Genomic DNA, 21,757 nt, shown 5'->3' with positions numbered 1-21,757 from the left:
GTTCATTAAATCAACATCGTGAGATGAAAGACATACACGAGTTTGGTTCCGTATTTTTTGTCATTTTGTGATTGAAAAATGCAGAATACTTTCAAATATTTTGTTGATTACTAAAAGATATACACATAAGTACGTATTTTTATGTTTTCATTTATTCCAGCCAAATACCAAGGCAACAAGAAACAAAGGATTGATGCGCACGACAATGCCGGACTCGATATTTACGAGAATAATCAATCTTCTCAACATCCAGTCGAGATATTTCTAATGTTCATTGTACGTATCTCCCTTTAAAGGAATACAATGTCATTCGACTGACTCCGATTACTCCGGGCTACACCCTAACACATTGTAAACTAGTTAAGCGATACCGATTCAATCCCAAAGCGTTCATTCTGTCTAAGTCATCTGTTTAAATTGACAAATTTGTACAGCTTTAACATTTAGTTCGTGTACAAAAATAAGTACTTAATTTTGTAGTATACATTGTAATAAGTAACCGTTTAAACACATATTAAATATGTTTGATAAACTTTATGATATTAGTTTAGTTTCCCGTTTCCCAATGCAGTAAATGATTTGTCAAATTTCCTTTAAAAGATCCGATAAAATCCTCCGGTTTAACTGGACTGTTTGATAATCTTATGTGTTAATTACAACAATCATTAACTGAATGGCATTTACAAAGTTCGAAGGCAAAGTAGGATCAAATATTTAGATAAAATGCCTAATTTACGGTACACCAAGGCACCGATCTTCAGTGAACAACTTTTCCATTTGGTCACCTAACACTATTCTGAAATAAGACAAAACGGAAATTCATGTATTCTTCATGTAATCAACACTGCATGTATGTGAACTGACTGCGCAACATATTGTTGCAGTTTCATGGTGGTTTTGTTAACATGGTGACCAAATTGCTAACTTTAAAATGGTTTCACATGGAAGCAAAAGTCAAACGTAATGGAAGTTGAACACAACCAATTCCAATAAAAGCGTTGTTCTGTAAACAGAACGGTTTTCAACGCTATACTGAGGAGAAAGATAAACACCTAATTTGACTTAGGACAGAGTTTTGCAATTGTTTAAGATTTTGATTACATTTCTATGTAATTGAAGTATCATTACTATTGAGAATTTGGCAGTTTCGAGTTTCAAACACTGCAGGAACTCCTTAAGCTCTTCAAATGTGAAACGAAACCGTATTTTAGAATCATGTTTAGCTAAAATATTGATGCTAGTTTATTTATCGTCTATTTCAGTCAAAGGCGCGGTTATTTATTAGATTAATAATTTGATTGAAATTTGAAACTTCGTTTGTTCAACGAGCTTCAGTCTTTTGGTATGACGAAATGTGTTTTATATAAAGAGATACCTCAAATTAAATAATATGGAATCTGTTTTAAAATTAAGAGCAACTATTTCTATGTATCTCAGACATTTTTTGTCTGTAATACACGTAATTTATGATTAGATTCAAATAAATATTCAAATTGGATTAACATAAATTGTGTTTATCGAATTATATTAAAATATTTGATAATTTCGTTATGTTGAATTATCATTTATGCTATGAAAGGTACTATTGAAGGTTCTTTAAAGAAAATATGTATTATAAACCGATCTAGACAACGCACACAGGCGGTATTTTACTGTAATTCGACTTCCCTTCGTATTGATCTGTTTTAGTGTTTATCTGTTTACACTTAAATCTTAATTAAAAATTTGATATCAAAAGCAACTTATTATTCCAACAATGTTTATGAACAACGATAAACACAGTCATTTCCAGCGCTATATGCATTGCAATGTAATAACCGAGTGATGTTGTTGTATAGCATAATTGTTATTCAGAAACGTTGGTGATGGTTATGTTAACTCGAAAAATAGCTTTAGTTTTATTTTACTTTCTTTTTTAGAAGAACGTCAATCATGACGGTCTTGTCTATACTGATATCGTATTCGCTAATCCTCCGAAAGGTCAAAAACACTTGGTTATCCATGGAATTGACGACATGACTGTGTATGCTGATGTTGATCTGACTAAGAACTCACTAAAAAATAAAAGAACTGTCCAACTACGCTGAAATAACATATACTTTATTATAATATTTACTTTCCATTTGTATATTATAATATTAATGAAATGTTTGAATGTTTTTTTTTTTAAATACGTATACGACACTGAAACAATGCCATTTACCGTAAACAACTCTACAGTGTCTTTTCATGGTGCACTACCCAGTATAATAGATCGACAATAAGCTTTACGGTAGCCTTTAAAGGACCACAACAAGGGCAAAATAAGAATTTTTTCCCGTAATTAATGCGCCAGATTCTAATTGTACAGATTTGGCCAAACAATTTGGTAAACAGTCGGAACTTGTTGGCTCTATATCGCTTGGCTCGATTAACACGTTGGCTCGACGTGGATGTAAGAACTGAATTAAGTATTTTGGCCGATCCCTGAGATGTCGAGCCAATGGGTCTCGACTGTATAACATTTTTGTTCGACAAATCAGCCAGCAATTCTCCTGAATATTATTGTACTGAAAAGTGTTCGTATTACTGATTATGTTTTTATAATATATGTAAATGATACGTTATGGAAATTACTCACACAAGTCTGTACAAATAGAAACAAAATCATGTACAGTTGAACATATATTATATACATCCTCTTATAACTATTCAAATAATTTTGTTCTTTATCATGTATATGTTTGCTATTCCTGTGTTGATATCCAGATTATTTATATTACATATATACTAAACATGGTGTTGAACCCACTTGCCGCTTTTTCACATGTCTATTATATCCTTACCAAAGAATGATCTTGCATGAACATCTCTGTTCCCTTAATACTATAATTATACAGGTTATATTGTTTGGAGACAAATCTTACACCTTAGGTACCAACAAGCATTTCCCCCACTAAGTAAAAACATTAAACGCCATCATCGAACATACTCACCGTTTCTTACTCGGCTAATTAACTTCTCTTTTCCTTCAATCTCTCTTTCCGTTCAATTCCTTCACTCCTGTAATGTCTTTCGCACTACACAATGTCAAACTTTTTATGCATACAGAAATACATGTTTATTAAAATATGTTAGCGTCTCGACTACGCCATCCACTGTAACAATTACCAATGTATGTTTATTCCTCGTTAGTGTACTATTGTAAATTATGACAACTATTCTAACAATATATAGAAGAGAGACTTAGATAAAGCAATTATGCTTAATTCTCAATCCTGTATTACCGGAATAAAGCTAAACCAATCCCTTGTTGTTAATAGTTTTTCAAACATAAAAATGCTTTCAATGGTCGTTTTGTAATGACTTCTTTAACAATTTGCGAGCGGAAGCAGTTCAATATTTGGAGGTAAATACATAGCGGAGCCGTTAGTCGCATGTTAATGGACGGTTTCAGTTTGATTATTCAGCTAAAATAGGCTTATAAAATAAAAGGTTGAAATTGTGCAACCCTTCCCAAGTGATGGTTACACAGATTAAAAACAAATAAGGACAAACATGAAAGGAAAACTACATTTCTCTCAGATTGTCAGGGTTCAAAAGCTGAAAAATGTGAAAAAAGAAAACTTTCTGCTCTCTCTGCTAAACATTTTTTTTATATCATATTGTAGGATTAAGTCTTTGGATTATGGCAAGTGACTTTGTTCGAACATGATTATTTTCAGTAAATACCTAAGAGTGAAAATTCACATGGATATTACTTCTTTATAAATGTACTTCAAGTTGATTTATAACATTAAGTGCTTCAATGTCAACGTCAGTGTCATTTGAAGGCCAAAATATGAAAATTTACCCAAAGCTTGACTTTTCCTTTTTACATTTCTTCTTTAATAATGTGTTCATGTTTATTTAGGTGATCGCAAAACTGATATTGATGAAAGAGTCTTATGGCGAACTATGCGAGTGTGACACTTTAAATATAATTCAATTGCATGTCATTTGTCTAGTTCCTCTCCCATATCTATATGAAAAACTACAGAAACAAGCAAAGTGTCCGAAGGACTCCACGCGTACTTAGACCAGCCCAATTGCGTTCATATGCCCGACAATGACATTAACCAGGCAATTCATTCTTTATATTCACACCAATAGTTCATTATTTCGTTCAAGAATTGTTAAAAAAATATTTCATTTCATTTAGAAAACCTTTCAGTAATCCTTTCTTACCCATTCTGTAAATAGAAGAACCCGACTGTAACCGAAAACATTTTTTTCTAATGACCTCACAATAACACGGGAAAAAATCAACCAATTGAAATCACTTTCAAAAGCAAAATTGAAACACCTTTGGCAACACTACGTTTAAAATATAATAACTTGACACTTTCTAAAATGTTGATTTATATTTACGGGACCTGCTGACACAATACAAACAATAACAAGATCAATAGTTTCCATGTATAATTATTGATAATCGATGAATTGCGACCCGAACATAGCCGAAGATGTTGCGTTCATCGATTGATAAACGCAATTGCCGAAAGGCAGTTCATTTAAGGAATGGACGCTCAGGGGTATATATTATTAATTGTATTTGACGAAGAAACGCCTAGCGAGCCATCCTCTGCAAAGAATCGCGTAGTACTTATAAGGCAATCAGCAATGTCGTTAAATAACAAAGAGAAAGCAATGGACCAAGTACAGACTTTTGAGGTACACCAGCATTGAAATTGCAAGATTCAGATAGATAACGTTTGTCCAACAATGACTCTTTGTGACCTTTACGACAAAAATGAGAAATCAAATCTTTCACATTGTGTTCAATGCCATATTCTTGTAAATCAAAAATAGTACCTGTATGACTGAGTCTGTCAAAAGCTTTGGAAATGTAACAGAATACCATGCATGTTGATTTGTTGATTTATTTGCATCAAATGCCTTTTATATTTGATTGTAAATGTCAATAAACTGAAAACCCGTGGAGTAACCCAGAGTGTAACTTATAAATATGATTATTAGCATGTTGATGATAGTAAACATATTTGAAGACAATACGTTCCATTATCTTGCCTACACGGCTTATCAACGGTCGATATTTAGATGAAAGAATTTGATCACCCTTTTTAAAAAGATGATTTACATTGTCTAATTTCTAAGACGCAGGATAAATGCATCCTTGAAGTAATATACTCAACAGTAATTGTAACGGATATAACACGGTGGAAAGCGTAACCTTCAACATTTTGTGACTTATCAGATCCGGTCCAGATACTTTATTTATCACCAGCTTATTGAAAATGTGTTTTACGTTATTTTCAGTAGCAGTTATGTCTTCAAGAGTAGTATAAATACGCTTTATTGGCATCTGTGGATCTACGATTATTTGTTGTTGTATTCAAAAGTGGTGGAATACCGTTTGAATTAATGTTTTCCTTCATTGTCAACATTTTAACGATTTTCCAATATTGTCGCGGGTTTGTTTGACTTGCATCACATAAATTATCTTCAATCTTATTATATAATATTGCTTTAGCGTCTTTTCAAATTATTTGCAGAATTCCGTATTTGATTGTATTTGTTCCAGTCAGTGACCTTGCAAGAAATTATCGCAATACGTTTCTGTCTGTCGCGTTTACGAAACATTCCACGAATTTCGATGGATTAAACACCCTTGCCAATTCTATAGATTTAGAAGTAAAAGTTTCGCATGCATAATCAACTGATGAGTTTTGAATAAAGGACCAATCAGTTGCCAAAATAAGGTGATTGAAAAGTTGATTTTCTCCTCTTATATAATTATAAACAGTTCGAGTGAAAGTGTTATCAGGATAAAAACTACTTTTTACGAAAAGGTACGCTCCGAAATTATCACTTATTTCGCTAGGGTTGTTTAAAATACCGACGTCTAATGGTTATATTTTTTCAGAAATGGTAATTGGGTCTAAGAGCGTAGATGATGTAGCCGTCACCAAAGTTGGTGTTAAATTACTATTTCGCATATTTCTGATTTCGCTAAAATTGTGATTCCTTGAATAAGTTGATTTTCATTTATATCACCAAGGATAATAATTTGATCGTACTTACCGCTCATATGGTCTAAAGCTACACTCAATATATTCCAAAATTCTACAGATAAGTGTGAAGGTCTTAGACTATGCGTAGAAAGAATAATTGCAATTTATCGCGAACTGTCAAGCATAGCGACTCTGGTAGTAAATTTTCATAATCGCGAACTAATTTGGGACATAACTGTGCACTTGACTATACGGCAAAACCATCTGATTGAGCTGAATCGTCTTTTCGCAATATATTTCCATAGCTTTCAATAGACACGTCATCATCGCTTATCGCGTTTGTATGGTGTGATTCGGTAAAACACAAACTATCGTAGTCAGAATAATTATTTTGATATATTGTATTTTATTGCGTATACTTCTAATATTTTAGTGCACGGTTGAGAGGCACCTATTCGTAATGTTAGATGGGCCAGGGTTGATTTCAATATCACCATAAAATATTATCAGTTACTGTAGCACTATTGAAAATTGTGCAGAAATTCAAAATGCATACAATTGGTAAGCATATAAAGTACCACTTTATGAGTTGATATAAGGTAGAAACCCCCGCCAGATCACAAGCATTGGATAAATAATACTTATATTTAAATAACCTTGCGTTAAGTAAATGAAATGAAAGTATAACACGTAAGAAAAAAAAATAATGCTCAGAAGTGTGGAACATTTACGTTATTACTTTTTTATAACAAGCCCTCTGTAGTAAAATCCTATGGACATCCAAGCCATTATATCATTACCAATTAGGATCTATGGAAATGCATTTACAATAAATTATAAGCGGTGACCATAGCCTTACACGAGAAAATGTCTGGGATGGATTATTAATTACGGCAAATAATTAATGTAAACCGGTGATATAGCTAGCTTTTCATACAATTTCCTGTGGAAAAGCATAAAACTCGAGAAAGATATGAATGTACATCTATTATGACATTTGTTGAAGAGTGTTGAACAAAAAATTGGAACTATAAACATCTGAAACGTATATATTTTTATGTTGTTTAGCAGTTGGAGTTATCTTGAAACAATAATGTGTGAAGTGATTAAAATACAGATAAATTTTGAGAATTTGAGGATATACTTTATCACGAACAAATTAAAGCAAATAATTATAGGCTCAAAGAAAATCATGCACAAACACATATATTACAAGTCATTTCATGTCATGAGTATTTTTTTTTCTTTAGCCAAATAATCCTGTGAAAATCATGTGTTTAGTTGTCAAAAGTTGATTATTGATATTGACTCCATTCGGATAAATTGATAATAGAGGAACATCGTTGAAGGTCAGTGTCTGCAATACATATATATATACTAGGTTTATATTATAACGAATTCCTTCGGAATGTAGATATAGAGATCAGTTTCCATACACGGGTAGAGATTTCCCATCCTTGAGGCACTGAATATCAACCATGTCCCTGATGACATCGGTCTTTTGCTGGTCTGGCCTCTGGCACTCAACCTTGTACGTAACACCAAGGTTTTGCCCAACACTTTCTGCCGTATATGTTGCCTTGTTTCAAAGACAACTTTTCTCTTAGAGGTGTGAGGCCTTTTACTTTTCTTGCCAAGTATAGTTTATCTCTTGATATTGAGGACGATAACTTCTTTATAATAACCCTCCTGTTTACCAAATTACTCGGTCGCCTTGTTCGCCCGCTCAATTATATTCGTTTTCAAATGCTCACCAGGAGCGCCTCCTGGTTTATTAGAAACATCCAGGCACATTCTCATGCAATATTTGTAAAAATCGTCCATCTCTCTTGTGTCTAAGAAGGCTATTTTCAAGCTGCATTTTGTCTTATATTTACATGTATTTAAAATTGAAATAGAAACTTTTTTTACAATCAAAGTAAAACTGATTTGAATGCTAAATTCAAAGATGTTCAATATCGCCTGTGTCATTACTTCATTTATTTTATGGTTTGGTTTTATTAAAAAATGTTACTACCTTACCAAAATCGCCAAGAAGTTTTAAAAATGGTAAAATATGTCCAATATCAAAAGTCAGGTTTATCACAAAATGTTCCTACATGAGGCAATGTAGGCTTTGATATATCGATTTTCAAGCCAATCCAGTGTCAATCCAAATCAAACGTAATGTGTTGATATTTTAGTACCAAACATCTCAAAATCAGTTAGTCTTTGGTATTATCTGTGTTTAGCAAGCCATTAGGTGTTCCAGTACTTCCAGTACTCCGCAATCAATTTATTGTCATTTTTTTATAATAAAAAAAGAAGTTCAATATTTTAAAAGGTTTATTGTTCAGTTGTTGCTTTATTTTAATCCCAACTATTTTTAAAAAGGAAAATGAATACATATGTTAACAACTCCCTTCAATGACGTGACCTTATAGGTTGTAAATAGAAAGTAGCCAGGTTATGGATATTAATAAGCTGATTTAAATATAGGAATGCTTCATTGAGAAATTAATGAATGTCACATGGGTTGTTTTATCCAATAGGATTTAAGTATTTACTCACACCTGCTCAAAGTTGTAATTGTTACTCTATAAATGCTTTCTCCACACGAAATGTAAATGTAAAATTCTATTGAAGATGTCCACTCTCAAAATACGGGTAAGTTTGGTCAAGTTTGAACGTGTGTCATAGCCGTTAACGAGTTTTCAGTGTGATTTACTGGGTGAAAGCCAGAGACTAGTTGAACATTTGTATACAAAGAGAATAGTAATCAGAAGATACGAATCCAGCAGAATGTGGCGGAAAGGGCCCCAGAAGCCAAAATACGGACAAGTATTGTTAAGATTGAACGTGTGTAACAGCTTCTAACGAGTTTTCACAGAGCAGTGCGATATACTGGGTGAACGCCAGAGATATGTTTAGCATTTGTCTATAACCACATTAGGAATCAAAAGAAATACGAATTCAGCAGCTTTTGGGCGAAAAGGACTCAAGGAGCCCACATACGGGTACGTATGGTCAAGTTTGAACGTTTCTGACCCGAATATATGACTAAGAGGACCACAACCGAAAATGTAGGGTTCGCAAGGCCTACAATATGAGCTATTTTGATCGCTGGAGCCGTTGACCTGAGTAGCCAAAATTTGCCTAGTGCATCGATTAATATTCATTAAAAAAAAAAATAAAAAAAATAAAAGAATTACTGTATTATAAAGATATTAAACCACATCTTAAAAAACCTTATGTAGAGGCAAATAATAGATTGTTAAATGTGATTGTTGGGGTAAAATGTTAAAACAGGTAAAGAAAAGAATGAATTTCTGGGATTTGTCTATTTCAAAATTAGATTGATTAAATGAAAATGCAGAATAGCTATATTAATATATATTATACAGCACCATAACATATCTAATGTATAGACACATCATCTACATGTGTTGTGTATTGTAAAATAAGATTTGTTGGGTATAATGTTGAAAAATGTAAACGAAAGTATAAATTTCTGGAATCTGTCTGCATCAAATTTGGATTTAGCAGTAAAAATACCAGAATATCTGTATTAAATAGACATTATACCTCACCATAACATACCTAATGTATAAATTCATCATACATTAGTTTTTTGGTAAAATGTTGAAAAATGTAAACAAAATTATGAAATCCTGGGATTTGTTTATTTCAAAATTAGATTTATCAATAAAAGTACCAGAATAACTGTATTTAATAGATATTATACACACCATAACATATCTAATTTATAGTTACATTATCTGTTGTATAATGAGATTTTTTTGGTATAATGTTGAAAAATGTAAACAAAAGTATGAAATTCTTGAATTTGTCTTTACCAAAAATAGATTTAATAATAAAACTTCCACAATTACTGTAATATATATCATATAGCATAATAACATACGTAATGTGAAGACACATCATTTATTGTGAAATGTGATATTGGGGTTAGATGTTAACAAATGTAAACAAAAGTATGAATTTCTGGGATTTGTCAATATCAAATTCTGTTAGGCAATCAAGTTTAATATATTACACCATAACATACCTTATATTAAGACACATAATCTATTTCTGGAATGGGATATTTTGTTTAAAACATTAACAAAAATAAACAAATTAAAGTGGGATTCTTTTGGAGTTTGCCGATATCTGGACAAAAACATAACTGAAAAAGTAACTTACGAACTGTATTTTAAATAATTATAATTATTAATTCGCTTTTCATCAAACCTAAGGTGCAGAATGTCGTACAAAAAGTTATTGTTTTGGTAAAAGTGTTGTTACTATAAATGGAGGTGAGGAATTCTTGAATTTGCCAAAAGTCATTATCAAATTTGGCATTGAAAAATATCAGATTATATGTATATAATTATCTTATTCATGATTTTCAAATGTATAGAAATATTGCTGACTGTAAAATTTCACTTTTAGGGAAACATGAATAAAATATAAAGAATTTGCCGATATTCAAATAAAATATTAAAAAATGACATGAATACATTTATTATCATTATTTCATATAAAAATGCCGTCATCAGTCGATAAATAATCAATCATAGAAAGGTAGTGACGTCAACATCATACAATTTTTGATAACGGCACATCATTGAGCAGAAAAACCGAAGACGTATAAATAATCATAAATATAACATATACCCATAAAATTTGACGTAAAAGTATTTAGGATCAAAAGTGATACAGTAGCCTATAAGAAACGGTGTAATAAAACATAATAATAGGTAAACATGTGACAAATATGTGGTTTAATTAAATATCGTATAGCATTTTATTGTTTAGACCGTTGAACTATAATAAACCTCTACATGTTTTTTAATTCTGAGGACTAAGTAATTGAGCATATGCTTATGTGGAGTCTGAAAGTGTGAGAGGTTTTACAAGAGGTCGGGTTTTGGATAAGATTTTAAATGTTGTAATGATTCTATTATTACCTTCATGCTTTGATATAAACCAAGCTTTGCAGAGTTTTAGTGGTGTCATGTTTTCTACAAGTGAACAACACTTAGGGACCACAACAGTGACACATACTCTAGAGACGGAAAGGTTATATGAATTGTAACACTGTACTTGCAACAAAGAAATCCATTCCAATGTGAGGCAGATACGAAGAGTATAACCAGTGGCGTGGAATCATATGAGAGGAATGTTGATGAAGCAACATAGATTGAAATAGTTGATAATAATTGATAGTTGAAATGGTTGGCAAACTATGAATAAATTCACGTTTAGAAAGAAAGACGCCTTTATATTATTGAAGGACAGACAATGCTTGGATCAAAAGTGATCATGACGAAATGTGTGTTAACTGTTAAGAACTAGAGTTTGCGGGTATTTCTTCAAATTCAGGACTGGAAAGGACACATTGTTTTGAATCCGCTTCAGTGCACAGTGCACTTGTCAAACTGGCTTTCATACAGTAGCATGCAACTGCAAGAAGGTTAGATTTGATTGTGCTAGGCCTGCTCCGCATGCAAAGTAGTCATTGTGGGAAAGCCATCAGCGTTGAAATGTTGTGCATATCTTGTGCTACATTAACAAACTTGCATTTCTACTCCAATCAACTAAAATCAGTTTCATGTATAATTTATACAACCAAATATGCATATACTATAAATTATAAAAGGTTTTAGTCTCTTTTTTGAAAACAAAGAATGTACAATTTCACTTTTAGTATAAAACATGAAATATAAAAAAACTTACATATTGCGGACTTGTATCTATTGCTGTGTGATCAAATTCCGGAAAACAGCCTTTTCGTCTATTCTTTAAGAAACGTTGACCTAATCAGACCTTCACCAACTCTTCAATTTGAATATACTATCAATATATATATTTCTATTATCATTTTATTTCAAAGGCTTCCTGTTTTCCTACTGAGCACATGATCATGCTTTCAATCCATATGGTATTGGTCAAAAACTGTTTTGGATAACATGCTGTTTAATATGGATGTGTTGTTCATAGCTTTTACAAAATTGACTTCACTCGGACTGTTCTTTTTACTTTATGTCTGGTTCCCCCACCCCTAACAGCCCCCGTACAAATATCAGACGATTCATACATCAGTTACGTACTTATAGAAAACTCTAGGACATTGTTATAACGCATGACATCCCTTGACATAGGAGTTGGCTCAAAAATTTACCAAAAGTATAAAGGGCTGATGCTTATTTATTTATCACATACTGCATAAAGATGCACAGTCATGAACGAAAAAGTGATAATATAGTACAATATATGCAGTGACAAATGAATACGTGTTCATGCTTGCTAACTTGACTAGTTGATAAACGTACACATCATTGACTTTCTAGGCATTTTAGGAACTAATGTTGATAAAAAAATTAAACTCCTCATTAAAACATTTGTCAAACGGCTTTCAAATGAAAATCTTCTTTGCACTGAACATCATCTGATTAAAATCATATTGTAACTTAATTATTTGAAGTGATACTTACTCAAAAATTTGAATTGGACAATCTGTGCTATACTTGGAAAACATTTGGTAGTTTATTGTATGGTGTTTAGGGGAATACATATTTCGGGCTTTCATGGAAGACGTCATATGCCCAAAGTTGCGCAATAAAGTTACATTTTGTGTCTATATACATATGCAAATAGTACACCCAAGTGCACAGTTCAAGACTGAAATTTGACAAAAAATAAAGTGGGAGGTCCTTCAGTTGCCATTATTCATTTCTTAACGGCCATCTCACAAATAGGTTACATATCTCCATAGTATTCTTAATACAAATTATGGTCCTTAATTAATAATTTGCATATGCATATTTTTCTTACATATTTACAGTTAAATGCTGCTCTAATTTTTATTTTGTTTTTAAGAAGGCTACAGCATTGTATTAATAACCGAATAATCAGATTCCGTACCAATAACAGATCGTTCGATGATGTTCTTAAGAATCTTTAAAGTGTTACAGCTTCAACCAAATTATTTACAAAGCTAGTTTCCACCATTCTGTCGATGCATAGTTGGTAAAATTCAGAATCAAAGCGATATTTCACTTCAAACACGAATGTCTCCCGTTGTCACTGAATAAATATAGTTTCTAATGTCCAAAGTCGCGGGTAGCTTGACATTCTGTTCAGTTGGCCAAATGGAGAAGAGGGTTTCTAGACCTCCAGATGATATGCCCTTTCCATATAATCACTTATAAATCTAACTCCTTCCGAAAAATATAAATTTGTGTAAATGAAGTTTTAAGCAATGTCAACATATTTTTTGAGAGAGGTCGGTGCCTAACGAATTTGCGATAATCTAGTTGGCGCATCGTCTATTTTTTAACATTTTCTGTGTAGTATGATTAGGTTTGAAATCTCCTTGTTTTATATAAATAGATGTATGTGTTCAATAATCTGTCTGTAGAAATCGTAAATCGGACTGTCGCAGATGGGATTTGATCTAGCTCTCTGGATTACAAGCCAAGTATGTTTACCGTAACAAAACCACGAATTGGCGCAATTTCCTGCTCATTTAACTTATTGAAGTTCCTTAACTTATACTCCAATGTAAAATAGGTATATTGCAACACGTTCAGCATTTCACGCCAGCTGTAGTAAAAAATATCATTAACACAAGAATAGTTTGTTTATATATCGTTACTTTGTTTAAAAACATTTCTGTTTTAAATCCACAATCCAGATGACACAATTTCATTATTTTAATATAAATGATAATGATGGCCTGAAACTTTGTACACAATCAGGAATGCCATAACATATATTTAATTGACCCATTATTTTCAAGCATTTATAGCAAATTTAAATTTAGTCAAGGCAGGACTAGCTTAAGAAATAAACAAGTAAGAAAACAGTTGGCCCCTAGGTTGGGGTCTGCTTTGACGACAGATTCACTCTTTGATCGAATTTGGTAGAGGATCATTAGCTACTGCTTATACCAAATATTTCTTTTAAATAAGAATTAAACAAACTGACAAACGCGCGCACGGACTGACGGACGCACGCGCATTAGACGGACAACTCAAGATGACATACGCTTTATTGGACAACAAAGATAAATCGCTTACAAGTGTTTGTTCTCGTAACTTACACAACGAATATAACTACCTTTAAATGATATATGTTTTATTTTTAAAAAAAAAGAGAACAAAAAAGATACATTTGCAATATGGTTTAAGTGCAAAGATAGCAGCACGGCAGCATAGCAGCTAGCTACCAGCAGCATTAGCAGTAAGAACAGCTAATTGCTATCCTGGTGGCAGCTAGCTGCTAGATTATTTCACCAAGAATATAATTATATATACTTACTTGATAGTTCAATAGTTTATGGTTGTATGCTCTCCAGTTGTATAGATCGCAATGTATGGGCAGGAGCGGATTTCTAGAGTATTTCAAGACAGGGACAACCCGTTGGAGAGTTTGTCAAGAGTGGAAGTTCGGGATAGATACCGTTTTTATCCAGATTTAATCGTCATGATAGTTGGTGTTGTTTTCAATGAACTTGATGCTCCAACAAGACGAAGCTTGCCGCTACCACCTCTGCTGTCTGTGTTTGTTATCCTTCAAATTTTCGCCACGTCAGCTCACCATTTATTTATTGCTGAAATACATGGAATGTCCTGTCCATCTGTGGGGCGTGCCATAAATAGGGTTACAGACGCAATTTGCAGGCACATCAACAGATTTATAAACATGCCTGCAGAAGGTGCAGAGAGAAGAATAACGAAGAAGGTATCTTACAGCATCGTGGGTATCAAACGTTTATTTTATTACCGATTTGATTTGTTGCTAATGTAATAAATGTTAACTTCCGAAAACGCCGTAACTTAGTGTAGGTTAAGATCAACTCTCGTAATGCTCTCTTAATGGTTGTTTCGACAGTTAAGCCCCTTGCCTTAAATTACTGAAAGAATCATTACATTGATTGATTATTTACTTAAAACGACACAGAGGCAATACTTGTTTACCGTCAATTGCATTTTGTAACATTGTGTGATATCTAACTTTTGAGGATTCCCGAATGTGCTGGGGTGCATGGATTGCACACGTGTTCGCATCAGAACCCCAACACATAACGAAGCAGATTTCGTGAATCGAAAATGGTTCCATTCAGTCAACATTCAATATATGAATCATCAAATTTAGAACAAAATGTAAAATTAGCTATGACTCTATAGGTTGTCCGTAAAGGTATGTAGGTAGTGTTGATTTCAGCAGCTTTCTTATCTGCATATTTGTTTATGTGATAGATGGTTGGCGATGCTCGTTTCTTCGTCATTGATGTAGTAGCTATGTGGCCCGGAAGCGTACACGCGCCGTATATTCAGGGAAAGCAGATTATGTGCAGAGCTTGAGAATGGTATTTAATCCAACATATATTTGAAATTCGTTTTATTGTTTCAATTTTAAATGACATACAGCATGCCCATTGTACTTCAAGCAAAGCACCGTTCAGTACTTATTTTGAATTACAATCAATGTACTGCACTACACACTCTTTGAAAGGGAACTGACTTTTGCAGGAATGGATGGAGTGTTACTAAGAGATAGTGGTTATGCATGCAAAACATACATGATGACGCCTGAACCCACATACTTAGACTTAGGAGAGGTATTGCCGGACATGTTCCGTCGTGTTAGTTTTAAGGATAAAACTCGGACATGACATAATTATATATACTTACATTTGACAGGTCTGTAAATGTCTCAACATGGAACAGTAAAGTCAAACATAGTTTTATTGTTATTTTGAATAAAGATTTATGTTAAAATTAAATCCTAACCAACACAATTTTGAATAATTTCAGAGTTACCAATTCACTGTGTAGAACTAGAGTTGTCATCGAGCAAACATTTGGTGTTCTTAAGAGGAGGTTTGCTGTTATGTCATACGGGATAAGGACATCCGAGAAAAAGGCGTGCAGGAGGACGATGGCGTGTGCGGGGGGACTCATTTGGACTATCTCGCTTTGTCGTCGAGTCATGCGATCAACCAGATGCACCGAACCATCCGGTTGATGTTATAGGAAATTCATTTAGGGACTTTGTCAGTACGACATGTTTTTCGTTAAGTGAAATAATTAAGAAGAAGCGCAGTTTATCTGCAATAATTGATAATAATTAATTTTCAAGCCGGCTGTATTTGTAATTTGATAGTAAATAGATAATATACAGTGAACCGGCTTCATTTCGAACAGTACTTGCGTTTTCATTTATTTTTCAAACCTAAATAATGGAAAATACAGCCTAACAACACTATTTTCAAATTTGATTATATGAACAGTAGAAAATCACTATTAAAACATCAATGATACGTGAATAAAACTACGTTTAACCTAATTATTTTCTTATTCGATTTATTTACTAGAACACATTGGACAAATTAAAGCATATCACAGTGTAATATCAAACTTATTCGAATCAGAATCAGCATTTTTGGAATGATTTGTCTTTGACTGTTCAGTATGGCTATTGTACATGCACTGATTCATATGGAAATATATTTAACAATTATCACAAACATCAATTTCATCACAGTTTTGCAAAATATATAAAACATTAGTGCATAATATACATAAATAGTACGAGTCCATAGCCATTTAAATATCAGTTTCGAGGTACTATACACAATAATCGCAAATGGACGTACTTCAATGTCATTGATTTCCATAGTGACTCACACTACAGTAAGAATTCAAGCATAAATATGCTAAGCACTTCTGATCTTTTGATATATGATTTTTGATGATATGAAATTTAGATATAAACAGCGTTTTGTTTAACAATCACATTTAAAGTTATAGCATAATTGTGTTTGGTCTCCATGATATCATTTCTTAACAAAAATTCAATTTACTAATTGCTCATCTAAACAAATATCCTTTGCAGCACTTAACACTATTTCCGAATCATACAAATGGAACAGTAGAGACTACACAATCTGTACAAATGAATGTACATGGAAACACTATATTTACAACTAAATAATTCCCATATTGGCATACAAAAAAGAGATATTTTTCAATTCTGACATTCAGTTTTGACTTGTATATCTACTCCACAGATGGTATATATAGCTCAATTGCTTGATAATACATATTCAGTACACCGGAAGGAGATATGGTGTACTAATTTGTTTGAGGATGCATAGCTTGTTCTCAATAGCTCCAATAGAAATTTTTTTAACTATATCGCGAATAGTTTCCATTGTGCCATCACATCGATAGATAAGGTTTTTCTCTTTGAGACTTGAAAATAATGATCGATAATATAAAAGCTGTATTTGCTGCTTGTGAAAGGAATTTGGCATTAGGAATATCTGAATGGAATCAAAGATTTAAATGGAAAGCTACTTGTTTAACTGTTTCTGAAGTGTACAATATTCTGTCTTTGCATTTCACATGTTATAGATATAACACCAACCTCATAAAGAACTTAACATAAGAACATTATGTTCATCACGGTAATACAGGATAAATAGTTCAATTCATGAACTCAACTATAGACAAAGAAGTTCACATACTGCTGACATATTGCAAACAAAAACGGGAAATTAATACATCCAATAGATTTTTGAATTATAAGTTGTATAAATAAGTGTATTGGTAATATAACTAGATGGATTAGAACACAACCTACATTTACAGCCAATGAAATTGCAGACAGGTTATCATTAATTTTATGCATTTTTTTAAGAATTTCATCTTTTGCGTTTGTTTAATGCTCACACCACTGCAACTCATCCACTACAAAATCCCTGCATCAGATTACGTTAACAATGAGTCAACCGATAAGGTTATATCCTTAGTCAGTAATATGACTAGAATCAAAACCTTAATTATTAAGAAACGCTCACTCGGTATCCTCACTCCATCCATTCTTAAAAATAAAGATTTTAATTCATTTCATATTACTTTAACATAGCATATGACTCTAACAGTTTCAATTACTATTGTTTGTTGCTACAGAATAATTAACAAAATGGGATTTACAATTCATTAAATGGTATGATAGAACTATTGCTCACACTTGTTCAAGGTTTTTTGTATTGATTTCTTTATTTCAAACAATTCGTTCTCGTGGGCTACTCGGTTCTGGGCAAACTGTAGTTCTACTCCTGTCCTCTTCTTTTTCAGCTCACACACCTCACTTGGTCGTTTTCGAGCTGTAAATGATATAAAGTAATGATCTACAAAAGCTGGTCAAACATAACACACATAAAGAACCATGGCAATGAATAGATAGAGTCAGTTATATTGTTTTTTCAAATTATGAAGTGAATGAGACATATGTAATATAAACCACTGTGGGATTTCTTCGTATTATTAATTTCACATTTTGCACAAAATGACATACATTTCCTCTGTATTTTCTCCGCAGATACACATGGAACTTCATCTGAAAAATAAACATCCTAAAAAACTCAATAAACTGAGGAATAGGCATGGAAATTTAAATTTGTTTTCATATTATTATCCTATTCTCAATACCAGAGGCTTCCATTACATGTTTAGATATATTTGTCTTTAAGAAATCAGACAACTAGATTACACATGTTAAAACACTAGACTTGTTCCAAAAAACAGGGTTTTTAATATGTGATATCAAAAATCATAGCCCATGAACTCATTGTATCAATTAGGAGAAGGTACCAGACTAAAGTAATTGGACAGAACTTTTTTTCTATTTCTATTAACAGTTACCTTGACCTTGAACCAAACCCAATCTAAATCAAAACCAAGCTAGCTTTTCAAATATAAGCTACCCACATACCAAATTTCATTACTTTCCATCAATGCTAGCTTGTTCGGAAACCAATGACAACACATACCTGACGAAGGCACTGCCACTTTCACAGGTACCTGTAGTCCGTGTACATTCCGCAGCTGAAATCATTATAAAACTATAAGAGTTAATGATAAAACGGATATAAAGGAAATGGTTTATACTTTATTTTTAAATATTTATCGAGCAAAATTATGAAACAACATTAGACCACGCCTCCTTTATATTTTGCTCGTACTGGTAAAACCAGAACAGGAACTTTCCTTGTATCATTTCATTATTTCTTTCTTCTGCCAACCTGAGGTTATATGTTTAAATTGAATAACACTTACATGTAATGTCTTCGATGACCCTTCCACATGCACCAGTTCCAGGTTGAGAGCTGTCATGATATACAACAAAGTTGGCACAAGAAATCATAACAAATATCACGGATGAGAGAAATATTGTGTCCAAAACATGGGGCAGAACACCGACGTGAATTTTGTGTCAATTTCCAGAACAATACTTTTCTATTAAAATATTAAATTGCTGAAACATTGCCCACTATTAACATGACATTAAACAGAAAAGCAAATGCTTTACTGATTTTTTTTTCAATTTGCAAGATAAACATACTGCAAATGAACATTGGTTTGGATACATCACTTATTGTGATAATTAACTTATATATAAATGGTTTAGAGTTCCTGTATAAACATTTGTGTAAACACACATTCACATAAATCTGTAATTGTTTAAGTAAAAACAAACTTAACATAACATGTTAAACTCAAACTAATACAGTCATATTAATGTAAAAATAATAATGGTCGTGCTAAAGTTAAAACAAACTATAAATAAAACTATTAATTTATACAAAAACAAATGTACGTATACCGTTCTCAATGATGAATGAGTAGGACCTACTCTCAACCCCGCCAGCAATGCCAGTCAGGACATTTGTATCCTTTAATTTATCTAGAAGCAAATTATTGCAGGCAGAAAACTGCTCTCCAAATCCACCACCTGTCTTCTTGCTGCGAAAGATTTTCTCCTTGGCTGAATAAACATATTGAAATTTAATCTCACCGGCAAGAACACAATTCAAAGCAAATAAATGTCGAATGATTTATTTCACATTGCAATGATAAAGTGGGAATCCAAGCCCCACAAAGAAACTAAAATCCGCAAATTATTTCTAGAAGGAGACCCCAAACGTTTCAATTATAGAGGTTTGGGTTAAGGCTGTGAGATCACATGTCCCACATTGATATCAATTTATATGGCTGCACATGCAAGAGCAACATATGGAACAGGCTAATTTCTGCATAACCGGTTATTTATTCCTTTACTGATTGCACCTTTAAAATAGTGAAGTTTTACAACTTAAGAAAAGTACAGTATCATGAAAAAAAACTGATATAATTAAACTAAATTGCTAAATCATTTTATCATATAAACTGGCCTTAAGCTACATTTTTCAATTAAACACCGATTTACCCATTTGCTTTCAGTTCTGGTACATCTCACGGACCCCTTCGACAGTTTTGTGTGTACCACCATAGCTGAAGTGTGAGTACAACATCATATACTAAAACTGCAACTTATACTTAAACACAGTTTACAAATGTAGACTATTTAAAACATTAATGTCAGACATGAACCTTCCTTCTCACAAAATAGTGTATAGTGAAAATAGATCCAAGTTTATACACTACTCTTGAATCTGAAAAGCTGCACAAATTTCAAGGAATACAACAGCATATACAGTGTACATAAAATATTTTAGAAGCGTCAGAAAGTAATAATCAATGATACCACATAATAGTTTTATATATTAAACACATTTACAATAGGGAAAGCTGAACTTAAAAACAAAAGTGAAAATAAACAACATGAATCATATGACACTTATGAATTCCGAATATATCTCCATTACGAATTCATCCCATCTGACACAGGGAGAAAACTGCGTTTGCCGTGCGCTGGTTTTCAAGTGATATCAACGCCTTTCGTATGGCCGACAGCCCATTGAAGATGATGCAGGTCGTGGACGGAGGTCAACAATCGGAGCGTCAGCCGCGACTTCAATGGAAGAAAAACTGTAAGCGGACTACAGAATAACTGTACAGGCTGTCAGAGGCTGTCAATGTCAGCTATGAAACCAAAACATTCTGACTACCGAATGAAGCATGCGGAAGCTATTGTGCAGTATTCACTTCTCTTGTACAATGGTTTTTAATATATCAATTGTTGCAAATTATTGTGATGAACACTTAAAGCTTATAAATTGTTCCAAGTTAGAAAACAGCAAACAATTTTTTGTTTCATTTGCAAAATCACAAAATCATATTTTATCATTCTGATAGCCCATGTACACGCATTTGCAAATGCACAAGCGCGGGATGCCATGTATCCTGACCGCCAACGATAGAGACAGGCGCGTGGAGGAGTCGGGGACGATCCATTGGCGCATTACAAAGAGCAATGACTTTCTGAACTACGTCATCACGACTGATGAGACATGGCTATATCCGAGAGACAAAGAGACCAAGGCACAGTCGGCTGTATGGGAGAGAGCTAGGTCACCACTACATGAGAAAGCCCGAGTTTCACTTTCCGCCGGCAAACAGATGTTCATGATGTTTTAGGATTGTCGTGGAATGATCCTGTGCCACGCGGTGCCTGTTGGGAGGACGGTAAACGCGGAGTATTATTCAAAGTTAATATTCATTTAAAGTAAATAACAATAACATACATTCAGAAGAAGTTCAATTATACTTTGCATTTTACATATTGTGAAACATGTTCAATATATCAATTATTGGTGTAACTCCATTTTGCGCAAATTGTTTGATTACAATTGAGATAATCATATTTATCGTGTAGTTGCCAAACATCTGCCATGTATATAAACGCAAAGTAATTAGCTCACTTCTAACTATATTGTGACTTTTACAACGTATTTAACATTATGAACTCGTCTGTGATCTTATCCG

At 33.0% G+C, this 21,757-nt stretch overlaps 1 long non-coding RNA gene across 6 annotated transcripts in view; it reads left to right on the top strand.

Annotated features, from left to right (window-relative positions):
* LOC128236069 (uncharacterized) overlaps positions 1–20,328 on the top strand; it is a 50,187-nt gene extending 29,859 nt beyond the window's left edge. For 4 of the 6 annotated variants that reach the window (XR_008261250.1, XR_008261251.1, XR_008261246.1 and 1 more), the window contains one exon: positions 161–1,742. This is a non-coding gene — a long non-coding RNA (uncharacterized LOC128236069). Of the gene's footprint in view, positions 1–160; positions 1,743–1,919; positions 3,271–14,337; positions 15,352–15,799; positions 16,043–20,272 lie in introns of those variants that run through there. The other 2 variants (XR_008261249.1, XR_008261247.1) reach the window with 2 other exon arrangements.
* Positions 20,329–21,757: the final 1,429 nt, after the last annotated feature.

The sequence above is a fragment of the Mya arenaria genome, chromosome 5, assembly GCF_026914265.1.
Source record: "Mya arenaria isolate MELC-2E11 chromosome 5, ASM2691426v1".
In the NCBI taxonomy this organism is placed as follows: domain Eukaryota; kingdom Metazoa; phylum Mollusca; class Bivalvia; order Myida; family Myidae; genus Mya; species Mya arenaria.
Note: the sequence above shows the minus strand (reverse complement) of the source record. Positions and strands in the feature narration are given on the sequence as shown.